Source organism: Sus scrofa, chromosome 7 (assembly GCF_054392235.1).
Source record: "Sus scrofa isolate SSC_HxYL_T2T_F1_AM1 chromosome 7, Sscrofa_HxYL_maternal_Yorkshire_Landrace_v2.0, whole genome shotgun sequence".
NCBI lineage: Eukaryota > Metazoa > Chordata > Mammalia > Artiodactyla > Suidae > Sus > Sus scrofa.
The window spans coordinates 8,530,969-8,544,140 of record NC_139389.1 but is presented as its reverse complement, the minus strand read 5'-3'; the positions used below and the strand labels follow the sequence as shown (position 1 = coordinate 8,544,140).

Sequence of the window (13,172 nt, the reverse complement as noted above, 5' to 3'; positions counted from 1 at the left end):
GCGCCCGCACGCCCCCCGCCCGCGGAGAGGGATGTGGTCCTGCCCACCCCCGCCCCCCCCAACGCCGCTCCCCTGCCGCCCTCCCAGCTGCAGCGCCCCAGCCGCGGAGCCCGCGCCGAACCTGCTGCCAGGACGCCCGGCGGGGCCGCTGCCGCTGCAGCCGGCCCTGGAGCTGCGCTGCTGATGGCGGCGGCCGCAGCTTGGAATCTCTGCGACCCCCGCGCGGCGGCGGCGGCGCCTGGGATTCCTCCTTCACTTGACAACCCCAAACACAAACATAACCTCCTCCGGCAGCTGCTCCCGGTCCCCTGGCTCCGTCCCCCTCCCCGCCGCCGCCGCCGCCCCAGCAGCAGCCACACTAAAGGCCGGCGACTGGCACTCTCACCACCCAGCGCTGAAATATTAAACAGGGGAGCCGGCCGGGGGGCGGGGGGGGAGCGCGGGGCGCGCGGGCGGGGACCGCAGGCGCCGGGCGGGAGAGGCGGCCGCGCTCGCCGGCGCCCGGGGCCGCGGCATGACCGCCGCCGCCGCCGCCGCCGGGGAGGGGGCGTCCGGGGGGCCGGGCGGTGAGGCCGGGGGCGCGCACCGCGGCGAGGCGGGGCGGGCGGACCCCGGGGCCCCAGGGCCCTGGGCGCGGAAGGCGGGCGCGGGTTTTACCTCTCCCCGGGGCAGAGTAGGGCACGTTTAGCGTCTTTAGGGGCGACGGGAGGAGCGCGGGCCGGGCGGCGCGGGGGAGGGAGGGCGAAGGTCGGAGGCTTTCCCGCGGGTGGGCGGGGCAGCAGGGGATCCCCGGGGGCGGGAGGCGGGGAGGCCACGGGCAGCGACGCGCGGGCGGGGGAGGGGGCGTCCCCCAGCGGGGACCGAGGCGGGGGCTTCGCGGGGGGGAGGGCGGGGGTCACCCAGGCCGCGGAGAACCCGTGGGACCGGCGTGGCCGCCTGCCCTGCCCTGCGGTAGGGGTGGGGTGGGTGCCCCGGCTCGGGGCTCGCTTGGCGCCCGGAGTCCCGGGTCTCCCCGGTGGGGCGGGCCTGGGGCCGCGCCTCCCCCAGCCGCCGGCCCGCGGCTCCGCCCCGCCCGGCCGCCGCAGGGACGGGAGGGGGTGGCGGAAGGAGGCGGTGGCGCGGCCCGAGGGGGGGCGGGGCGGGGTTAGGGACGCGAGGGGCGGGCGCCCAGGGTCGCGCCGGCTCAGGGACTGGCGCCTGGCGGGGGCGGAGGGGCGGGCCCGCCGGTCACGCGGCCGGGGGAAGGCCTGGCCGGGTCGCGCAGTTGGGGGCGGTTAGTCCGGGAAGAGGGGCGGGGACGGGCGGGGCGGTAGTTTCTCTTTACCGTCTCTTTACTTTCTGAAGCAGGATGTGGGCCGGCACGGTGACGTCATGGGGTCTCCCAGCCCCGCCCCCCGCCCGGGCCGAAAGGGGGAGGGGACGGGAGAAGGGCGGGCGGGGGAGGGTGTGGGGGGGGACCCCAAGGGGGTTTCCTCAGCAACGCGTGGAGGGAAGGCGAAAGTCATTGTGAAACTTGAAACTCATTAACTTTGAAAAACAACTTTATAAAAAACCGAGAGGGGGGCGGGGTGTCGGGTTGACGGGTGGAAGGGGACATATCATTAACCCTGAACTGAAACCACTTTTTGGTGGCGGATGTTCTATTAAAAGATTGAGGAAAGCCAAGGTTATTCCAGAGGCCGCTCCAATGCCTGCTGGTGGTTCCCAGAGCCGGAGCTGCGAGCGCGGTTAACCCCTGCCTGTCCGCCTGACAGCTTGGGGCAGGGAGGAGAGGGGTCTCTGGGGTCAGGAAAGGGGTTGCAGGGCTAGGCAGCCGACCTGGCCCCGGGGAGGCTAGGGAGGAGAGAAAGGGGGAAGAGGGAGTAGTTACCATAACCCAGAGTTTGACCCCGGCTGCTAGAAAGCAATAGAGGAAGCAAGGAGTTGGAAACCGATGGAAAAGAAATTGGGAGGGGCTGGACCAGGGTACTGTTGCAAGTTTTCGGGGTTAGACCAAAAGAACAGAAATGTGGGGCTCAGAAATCCCACATGGACCCCTAAGGAAGCAGGCACAGATACTTGGTTTAAGGAGCCGCGCTAAACTCGAGAGGAATAAGGTGAAACAAAAATTTGATGCAGAAAAAATTCTCAGATAAACCCAAACTGCTTTACCCTTTTAAGGAATAAAAATGCTAAACGACCGTACACCCACTCTGCCGACCATCTGTGCAAACTTGAATTGTTTTGTTCCTCGGGGCTTCCATAAAGACATCTAGGTTTTTCCTGCTAGGGTTGACCCCTAAAATTCCCCTGAGGAAATCCTACCTCTAGCTCATTTGAGCTAAGAAAAGCTTAACTGCACCAGTATGCCAATGATTAAAAATGGAATACTCAATAAAAGCGAGCTTGTAACCAAAAATAATGTCATGTAAAGGGGGGAATATGCCCATCAAAAACTGGATTTGGCCATAAGAGCAAAGAGCAGCCAACAACTACCTAAATTTGCAATAATGTTTGGCAAACTATGCTTCCAACATTGCCATGAAATAATGCACTCTTTAAATTTTCGATGTCATAAAATCACCTCTTTTATGAAATTAAATGGCAACTATAAAAAGTACGTACACTTCGCAGTTTGTGTTAAAAGAAACACAAACATCTCTTTAAGTGCGAAAGTATACCTAATTTCTCAGAGGATAAAGACGAATATTGATTCTACTTTGTGTCACCTGCTAAGTCAAAATTACCATATTTTTAACCCAATAGTTGTTGACCATAACAAATATTTAGCGTGAACACAAGGTTTAAATGGAATTTGGCATTGCTGGGAACTTTCTAACAAATTAAACATGCAATCTGGAGTTGTAATAGATTAATGTCGTCATTTTAATTTGCTATAGGACTCTTTTCTTATATTCTATTCACAATTTCACTTTCTGGAGCATTAAATTAATATTAATTTTTTGAAGCATATACAATACCGAACAGTTTCCCACTCCGAATTTTCTAAATGCAATTTCTTTTCCTAATTCCTCCTACAGCCCTGACTCCCTAGTTATCAGAATGCAGGGGAATCCAACTCAACTATAAAGTAGCTAGTTTCGGCTTAATTATTTGGTGGCAAATTAAATACAATTTCTCAAACTGTATCCTATAAACGGAATGTGGAGAAACACCTTTTTTTTTTTTTTTTTGAATCAAAAGATAAATGGGAATGGTAATTCTGGCACAATGGGGGAGGTGACCATACTCCGGAAAAAAAAAAAAAAAAAAGGAGGGGGCTCCTCTCGGGCCCCACTTCCCTCCAGCTGCGCCCCTCCTGGAGGTGCGAGCGCTCTCGGAGCCCCCCTTGCGGAGTGGGGTTCAGCTGAGGGCAGTCCCACATTTGTCTGGCAGAACAGTGTGGGGAGAACACAAGTCCTCCGCCGGGGTTCGTCGGGGGACCCCGCTGGCCCGCCGCGTCCGCCGGGCGCCGCGCCACCGCCGCTGCCCTCTCGCCCCCCTGCCCCGGTTCCCACGCGGCCGCCCGGCCGGCCCGGCTCGGGCTCCCCCCTGGCGCGGCCCCGCGGCCCCGGCCCTCCGCCCTGCGCCCGGCCCGGCTGCGCCAGCGCCACGCGGAGATCCCGGAGGTTCCTCCCCGCTGGCCTCCGGGTCACGCCGCCGCCCGTCCCTCCCCTCCGCCCTCCGCCCTCCGCGCGCGCTGGGCTTCCCCGTCCACCGGCCGAATCCCCTCCTCCTCGGGCGACCCGGCGACAAAACCTGCCCCGCACGCTCTGCCAGCTCTGCCCCACGCCCAGGCTCTTCCCCGGCCAGACGCCAGACAAAAGAGCCGACCGAGAGAAAACTTACCCGAACTGCCACGCAAAAGTCTGATCCAAAGCTTCCTGCGTTTAACTTTTAATTTTAAAAACAACAAAAGCAGAAACCAAAAGCCTCCTAGGTTGGAAGTGGGCGTGAGAGGAAATGCTAGGGGGAGGCGCTTCATTCCCTCGGCTGCTTTTGCCCCCCCCCCCTTTTCTGGCCCCTGCCTGGGGCTTTGATGTTATCTAGTGCACCGCCTACGTTGGGTTTATACCGTGGGCTCTGCGCCGAGAACGATACACAGCTATTTGGCAGTTTATTTGCTAGTTTGAAGAGAGAGAAGCAGGTGGTCACGGGGAAGGATTCCCACTTCTTACTCCCGCGGTGAGAAGAGCGTTTGCCCTGCTTCCCTTTGTTATCTGGGCTGAAATGAACAATCCACCTATCCAGAAATCCTGGAGAGCTGGACCCTGTGGCATTTTCTGTTAGACACACAAAAAAAGAAGCCTTCTCAATTAGATTCATTTTCCCTCCACTCAGCACAAACTTAGAACAGGGTGGTATTGTATGTTTTCTGAGGCTTTGTTTGGTTTTTAGATTTCGGTTTTGAAAGTAAATATTATTTCTCTTCTAAGATAGACCTGCAGCCTTGAAAAGACAAGATACCACTGAAGAAAATAAACTCACATAATCACATGCCTTTCATGTACCATTGGTACAGGTCAGGCTCTCCCGCACCCTCCCCCTCCCATTATGGAAAGCTTGTAACTGTTGATTTTATCTTCCTTAACTGGACACTAGCAGAAACCGGATATATTTTTACATTAGATTAGCAGTCTCAGGACCATCACAAACAAAGCACTAACAAAAGGATTTCTTTTCTTTACTGTCAGATTCGTAATCAAGAAACACTGCAGAGGCTGCCATTCGGTCCTAACTGTTCATCCATTTTATGCCAACACCAACCTGTGTTCAGGCCTTGCCCTCTGGGAGTTTACAAATTAATGGAGACAGAATAAACACGTGGAAAAATACCTAGAGGGAAAAAGATACAAGAGGAGGCTTATAAACAGAGCCAATTAAAGTTATACACAGTTATTTACGTGATTGCTGAGAGCTTTCTGGATTGGGTGGAGGGCAGGATTATCACAGAAAGTTCCATCCATCCCCACGGTGAGTTCTCAGCAGGATTTTGAGGGAGAAAAAGTTCAGGATTTGGCAATTGTATGAGAACAGCATTCCAGGCAAGGGAAGTGGCTTGAAGGTGAGAGCAAGTGAACCGTGCGTGTGATGGTTTTTCTGGCTAGGACAGAAAGTCAAAGTAAATGTGAAAAAGGAGGGGTGGCCGTGCAAATGTAGCGTCCAAAGCAGGAGCATGTGCGAGGGAGCGAAGGCCATGCAGAGCTATTTCCAGATGAGAGGCCTTCACCTGCCCTAACAGGAAGAAGGGGGTCTCTTCTCGTGAGCTGCAAAGACAGAATGGGCAGGGAAAAGCCTCCCTGGGCATCTTTAGGAAGGAATTAAGACATGATACTGCATGTCATTTGGAGACATCTGGACTGAGAATAATCTTTTTAAGAAAAACTATTATTACTGATGGACTTAGGATCTGGCACAATAGTATTTTTATTGGCAGTAGCAGTAATAGTAGTATTTGTATCAGCAGGAATAGAAATAGTACATATCCTCCTTGATTTACAGTAGTGTTGGAGTTCCCGTCCTGGCTCAGTAGTTAATGAATCCAGCTAGTATCCATGAGGACGTGGGTTCGATCCCTGGCTTTGCTCAATGGGTTAAGCATTCGGCATTGCCATGAGCTGTGGTGTAGGTTGCAGATGCGGCTCAGATCTGGCATTGCTGGGGCTGTGGTGTAGGCCTGCAGCTACAGCTTCAATTGGACCCCTATCCTGGGAACCTCCATATGCCATGGGTGCGGCCCTAAAAAAGACGAAAAACAGGGGAGCTCCCGTTGTGGCTCGGTGGTTAACGAATCCAACTAGGAAGCATGAGGTTTCGGGTTCCATCCCTGGCCTTGATCAGTGGGTTAAGGATCTGGCATTGCCACAAGCTGTGGTGTAGGTCGCACACGCGGCTGGGATCCTGTGTTGCTGTGGCTCTGGCAAAGGCCGATGGCTACAGCTCCGATTTGACCCCTAGCCTGGGAACCTCCATAAGCCGCAGGAGTGGCCCCAGAAAAGGCAAACAAACAAATAAACAAACAAAAGACAAAAAAAAAATACACCAAAAACAACTTAGATACAGTGCTGTTAAGCCCAATAAACCCCTCATAAGTTGTAAACATCCTAATCAAAAATGCATATGGGGAGTTCCCGTTGTGGCTCAGCACGTTAAGAACCCGACTAGAATCCATGAGGATGCAGGTTTGGTCCCTGGACTGGCTCAGTGGGTTAAGGATTCAGTGTTGCTGTGAGCTGCAGCGTAGGTCTCAGATGCAACTCGGATCCCACACTGCTGTGACTGTGGTGTAGGCCGGCAACTGCAGCTCCCATTCAACCCCTAGCTTGGGAACTTCCATATGCCGCAGGTGTGGCCCTCAAAATTTAAAAAAAAAAAAAAAAAAGCATTTACTACACCTAAGCTACAGCTTAGCCTAGCCTACCTTAAACATGCTCAGAACACATTACTAGCCTACAGTTGGGCAAAATCATGTAACACAAGGCCTATCTTATAATAAAGTGTTGGATATCTAGTGTAATTTATTGAATAATGTACTGAAAGTGAAAAACAGAATCATCGTGTGTGCTGGATTGTTTACCCTCTCGATGGTGTGGCTGACTGGGAGCTGTGGCTTGGGGCCTAGCATTGTTATAGTGCAAACTGCTAGCCTGAGAAAAGAGCAAAAGTAAAAATGCGAAGCATGATTTCTATTTAATCTTACTTTTGCACTCTCATAAATTTTTTTAAAAAGTAAGTGGAACCATCCTAAGTCCAGGACTGTCTGTAGTATTTGTATCAGCAAAAATTGAAATAGTAGCATTTGTATGGGCAGTAATAGCAATAGTAGTATTTGCACTGGCTAGCGTTATTTGTATTGGACGAAGTTGTTACAATAGTATTTGTATCAGCAGCAGTAGGAATATAGCAGTAGGGGTGGTGGCAGTAATTGATAGTCATTGGGAGTTTATGCCTTGCCAGGCTTTCCTGTGTATTTCCTTTACTCCCCAGTCTAATAAACCTGTATCACAGATGAAGAGAGGTTTAGAAATGGTAAATAATCTGCCTGCAGCTACAGAGCTAGTAAGTGGTAGATCTGTGATTGGAACCCAGAGAATACTGAGATTATATTTTGTGAAAAAATTACAGTAAATCAATTTTTTTTTTCTTTTTAGGGCCACACCTGCAGCATATGGAAATTCCCAGGCTAAGCGCTGAATCGAAGCTACAGCAGCCAGCCTACACCACAGCCACAGCAATGCAGGATCCAAGCCGTGTCTGCAACCTACACCACGGCTCATGGCAAAGCGTGATCCCTAGTCGGATTCGTTTCTGCTGTGCCACGAAGGGAGCTCCTTTTTTTTTTTTTTTTTTTTTTTTTTTTAATGTTGTAGTCTGTGGGGCAGAGAAGAAAAAGGAATTTTAAAAAAGTCCATCATTTCAGATGCTGAGACCTTAATAGATTTTGTGATGAAAATGGGGGAGTTGGGGTGGTGTGATGCTTGAGGGGGAGAAGAGAAAATGACTTTCACCATGGCAAGGTTTAAGAATGATGATTAAATTCACATTTATGCCAATATCGATACCATTACCTTAAAGGATACACTAATAGAAGGAACCCAGCCTCTAATTTCATGTGGAAGTACCCAGTTCAATGCCAACTACTAAAAAAGTTTAATGAGTATTTTTTGGTGTACTATCTGCTAAAGAGGTGATAGACTGTCAGAAGTGATTGACAGAAGTGATACCCGCGGTTCCTCAAAGAATTCCTCACAAGCAATGTCCTCAAGCCTGAAACCAATCCCAGCTCTGCCAGATGCATAATCCTGGGAAACTGCTTTGAGCTTCCCGAGCCTCAGGTTACCAGTGGATACAACTGGAGTCTTCACAGAAGTATTATGAGGATTAGACGGACTGTTCTTTCTCACTCATTTAGAATAGTGCCACCTGCGACCACAGTCACATGGTTAGACATATATGGATGTATGCACGTTGACGAATTCCCTACTGCATGTCCAACACTCTAGTAAGTGTGCTTGAACATTAATTACCTTTTAAATACTGAAAAGAGTCTCTGGAGACTGTGGAGGTCTGATAACACCTGGGACATTGAGCCCTGGATGGAATCCTGGAATAGAGAGAGGACATTAATGGAAAAAACTTGGCAACATCCAAATAAAGTCTGGAGTTTGGTTAATAGTAATGCACCAGTGACGTTTTCTTGTTTTTGTTGTTGTTGTTGTTTGTTTGTTTGTTTTTGTCTTTTTCCCATTTCTTGAGGTGCTCCCGTGGCACATGGAGAGTCCCAGGCTAGGGATCCAATTGGAGCTGTAGCCACCGGCCTACGCCACAGCCACAGCAACGCGGGATCCAAGCCGCATCTGCGACCTACACCACAGCTCACGGCAACGCCGGATCCTTAACCTACTGAGCAAGACCAGGGATCGAACCCACAACCTCATGGTTCCTAGTTGGATTCGTTAACCACTGAGCCACGACGGGAACTCCACATTTTCTGGGTTTTGATCAAAAGTACCATAGTAATACAAGATGTTGACAATGGAAGAAACTGGGTGAGGGTAGGCGGGAGCTCTCTGTAACATCTCTATAAATTTTCTGTTAATCGAAAATATTCTAAAAGTTTATTTAAATAACAATACCTTGCTGCTACAGATACTGTTGCTATCCACACCTTACTGATAAAGGAACTCGGGCTTAGAGAGGTTAAGTAATATGTCCAAGGTGCCACCACAGCCGGCCTCACAGGGACCCTCACCAACTGCAGCGGGGACCACCTCCTGATCTCAGGGACCTGCCGCCTCCTCGTGAGTCTAAGCTTTTCTTTATACTTTTGCCTGTTGCCATCCAGGGGCTGGGCAAGCTGGTGGGGCCTAAAGACAGCTCTACGGCAAATACTGGGTTTTTTCCCAGATCCCTTTCTTCTCTTTGAGATTGAATTCCCACTTTAATGGTCTATCTAGTAGAACCTGATTTCAGAATTAATATTACATATTTTTTAGGTTGAAAATATTTTTTATATTTTGCAGCTCAGGTTCAAAATACGCCGGGTTTTTAGGTTATTCCTGGTATGTTTTATTGGGGACACTATCTATAGTTATGGAATCTCAGCATCAACACAGGGGTACACTAGGTGTGTGAAACAGGCTACAAGACAGGATTCAACACATTGAAGCATTTCAAATCTCCCTTGGATACCACTGGTTGTAAGTAAGCTTTCCTTCCTCTGAATAAATTACTAGCGCCACAACTCCACCCCCCACAAACTTTAAAGCGCCCTCTTTCTTCAAATACATCTCTACCCCCAATGCATACCTACCTCCTGCACTACCATCTCTGTCACCCCAAACCTTACCAGCTCCCCAACTCACCAGTTTCTGGCTTTCTTACATATGTTGTACGGCGCTAAAACGTGTTCTCCAGATGCCTGCTCACTGGATGAAATTTTGCTACTGAACTGCTTCAGCTAAACAACTCTTAAACCTATCCTTTTTGCCTTCCCTAAACTTAATGCTGTACGACTGCATCCTATTTCATTTAATTTTCTGTTTGTAAATGTCTGTGGTTTTATTTGTGATTTTGAGTTTATTGGTCTCGTCTTTTCATAGTAGTCCCTATTATACCAAAATGTCCTGGGTATCAATACAATGGAACCCAAGAATCTAGAGTCCAAGTCCAAACTGGGACAAATTGGAGAAAGAACAATAGGCAGAACTGGCTCTATAAAAAAGCTAAGGAAAAAAAAGTAATATCGACACACAAATAAGAGATCAGCAAGGAAATGAAAGACAAAAATAAGCCACTAATAACAGGACAGTGACAGCCCATGATAAACTTTAACGTGCTTCAAGTGCTTTTAAAACTTCAGCTATTTTTTTTTTTTTTTTTTTTTTTTTGGCTGCATCCCACAGCATGCAGCAGTTCCCAGGCCAGGGATAGAACCTGTGCCGCTACAGTAATCAGAGCCACTGCAGTGCCAATGCTAGATCCTTAACCCACTGGACCACAGGGGAACTCCTTCAGCTATTTTAATTCTGCAGGAGGAAGTGGGGCTTAATTTATAGTAGGTGATTGGAAATGGAACAAGGGTTATAATAAACCATCTAAATAAGGCTCTGTGCGTGTGTGTCTGTGTGTGCGTGTGGAGAGAGAGATACTATCAGCCAGCTAGAGGGCTGTCTAACTTAAAGAAGGTGTAGAAATTATTTGTAAGATTTTTTTTGCTACTAATGGGTTATGCACACGAGGTTTGGTAATTATGACAAATACTGAGGCAAGCAGGAAATCTTGGCACAGTAGTGGTATGTAGTGCTCAGAGCAGGAGTAACAGGACACACATTTGTCTTCTGCCTGCTACTCATACAACTGTCGTTCCCAACTGTTGTGGAACCTTCTGGTTGCAAAATTCCATCCCTCACATAGTAACAAGGGAGTCAAAACAGTCCCTCCCTCCTGAGCTCTCATCACACAACAGTTTCATAAGCCTGTTATCTCAGAAAGTTCCATAGTCCACCCCTGTGGAACAAAATAAAATGATTTCCAGAAAGGTAAATAAGACATTTCCCTAACATCAGCTCTTCTCTTATTGTCCTAGTCTAAAAGCGTAGTTTTTCTATAACCCTAGTCTATTTCGGGGAAGGAGGGTGGTTAGCTTCTGATTTTTATTTATTTTTTTTTAATTTTATTTTATCTTTTTTTTTGTCTTTTGTCTTTTGTTGTTGTTGTTGTCGTTGTTGCTATTTCTTGGGCCACTCCCATGGCATATGGAGGCTCCCAGGTTAGGGGTTGAATCAGAGCTGTAGCCACCGGCCTACGCCAGAGCCACAGCAACGCGGGATCCGAGCCGCGTCTGCAACCTACACCACAGCTCATGGCAACGCCGGATCCTTAACCCACTGAGCAAGGGCAGGGACCGAACCCGCAACCTCATGGTTCCTAGTCGGATTCGTTAACCACTGCGCCACGACGGGAACTCCTAGCTTCTGATTTTTATTGTTTCCATAATCATTCCTTGTAAGTATGTTTTCTGAGCATCTGATGACCTTATATCCATTTTGGTGCCATTAAAACAAATTCACACGCTGTTTTTCACTCAGATCTCTAATGGGATTTCTTATTAAGAAACATTTTATAATTTTAAAAAACAGTCCTGTCCCAAACCAATTATTATTTGAACAAGTTTCCAAACATAAGCTACTTTATGACAGTAGTATGATTCATAGTCCCAAGAGGCCAAGCTGCCACCCTACAACAAATCACAAGAAAATATTTTGTGTCCGTTCTCAGAGAAAGCCAGAATAAATTTGTGCAGTACTTACAAAGAAATTTTGCAGAAATGTTAGCAGGTAATCACAAGAGTATAGATTTCTTGCTACTAAAGAAAGCTTGCTTGATTTTTCTGATAATCTAAAATATATGAGAGTATTGAGATGTCATCATGGTATACTGACCAGCTGGTTAGCAGGTGAGTCAAAGAAACCATTCTTCTCGGTTAAAGATCCTAGAAAAAAAGAAAAGGAATATTCGTTTTTCTTATTATGGCCAAATTCCAACTCCTATGCGTTGCTAATTAGCCACCTAAGATTATGTGCTAAAGTTATGAAGGGGCATTTTACAGTGTCCTCATCTATAAAATGGGGAGATAATCACCACCTACTTCCTAGGGCAACAAGTGCTTACTAAATAATCTGGATGTATATACTTCTGCACAAGCATCTAAAGAGTTCCTTCCCTTCAGCCTTCGCTCTGTGCAATGTCTATTACATTCTTCTCCCAGGTCTCTTCATTTTACCCCCCCTTCACTTACACAGTACGTAATTGGATCCCTTTTAAGTAAGCATTTATTTCCAGACTTGCAACCACTTGTCATCCTACTGCTCTATTTTCTTCCTCTTCTTTGCCTCTGAATGTGAAGGGAAGGGCTTATTCTTAAACCCAGGACAACATTATTTTTAGGTTCTTGAAGTCTGCAAATTGGACTTCTGCCCTCTTAAATTAAACCACAATTACTTCTATTAATATTTACAAGCACATTGAATTCTCTGGGGGAAGACTACTGCACAATGTCTTTCTTCTAGTTTGTAGTGACCTGACCTCTGGCTTCTTGACGAAAAATTCTCTGACCAGTTAAAATCAGAATTATTTCTTTTCAACCACCTGTAACCCACAGTTGTGACGTCATTTCCAACCACATTTTTCTCATTCCCTCAATTTTCTCTTCACCAATACACTCCTGCCTGTTTTCCAAACACTAACTCTCTATTCTTTCCCTCATATTTAGAAGATTTGGGATTTCATTACTATCATCCTACGATGTAGTGGTCCACTGTGATAACACCGAAAATTTTTTCCTCACTCTTCTCTTCAAAAGATTGCTAAAGATGAAAAGCAAGTACAGCCTATGTCCCATTTAATAAGAACCGTCTCAATAGTAGATTAATTCAGTAATTCTTCAGTGTTGCCAGTGTTGACATGGGAGGGTGTCTGGGAGAGAACACAGTTGTCCATCATGAAAACAACTCGGAAAAGATAGGGCCAGTGTCCAAACATTCTGAACGTCCCTGCATCGAGCACTAAGGATCGCCTAAAAATAATGCTTTGATCATGTAACTCGCTTACTAAAGAAACCAGTAGCTCCCCTCTCACTACAAGATGAAGTCCAAATTCCCGACCTGGCTTTCAAGGCACAGTCAAGGGTGCGTTTCCAGCGCCATCCTCAGCTGCAGCCTAAAATACAGTCTTCATTTCAGCTCAGTGCTTCCACTTGCTGTTTCTGCGGTTAAGTGTGATGCTTCCTTTCCTCCCTATTTCCAATCACCATCACTGCAAGGAATGCCTGCCTTTCTCCTCTTGGCTCATCCAAATCCTCCCCAGTCTCTAAGATCCAGCTGAATTGCCCCCTTCCCCTGGCCACTCCAGGAGGTGGTCCAACCCAGTCATGTAACATCGGCATACTCTCAATTAAGTATGTAACTATGTCTGCAATGTCAAATGCCACTGTTTTCCTTTTTTTAGGTTTCTATCTTCTGGTGTAAATTGTTTAGGAAGGACAACTCTATCTTATCATTCCACATAACCCCCACCCCTGAGTCTTACTTATTAATTAATAATCAACTCTGGATGTTACCATGAAGCATCCTGGCAGAGAAATGAGATCCACAGGCTATTATTTTCTGTGTCCAATACGTGTGTGCGTGTAG

The 13,172-nt window shown here is 48.1% G+C and overlaps 1 protein-coding gene and 1 long non-coding RNA gene across 8 annotated transcripts in view; both read right to left on the bottom strand.

Moving 5' to 3' along the window:
• HIVEP1 (HIVEP zinc finger 1) overlaps positions 1-3,944 on the bottom strand; it is a 145,842-nt gene extending 141,898 nt beyond the window's left edge. For 5 of the 7 annotated variants that reach the window (XR_014809585.1, XR_014809584.1, XM_013987643.3 and 2 more), the window contains exon 1: positions 122-383. The gene's annotated coding sequence lies outside the window, so the exon portion shown is untranslated. Of the gene's footprint in view, positions 1-121; positions 384-657; positions 781-3,828 lie in introns of those variants that run through there. The other 2 variants (XM_013987646.3, XM_013987642.3) reach the window with 2 other exon arrangements.
• Positions 1-13,172, bottom strand: part of LOC146401174 (uncharacterized) — a 1,049,691-nt gene that overhangs the window by 323,768 nt on the left and 712,751 nt on the right. The window lies entirely within an intron of this gene.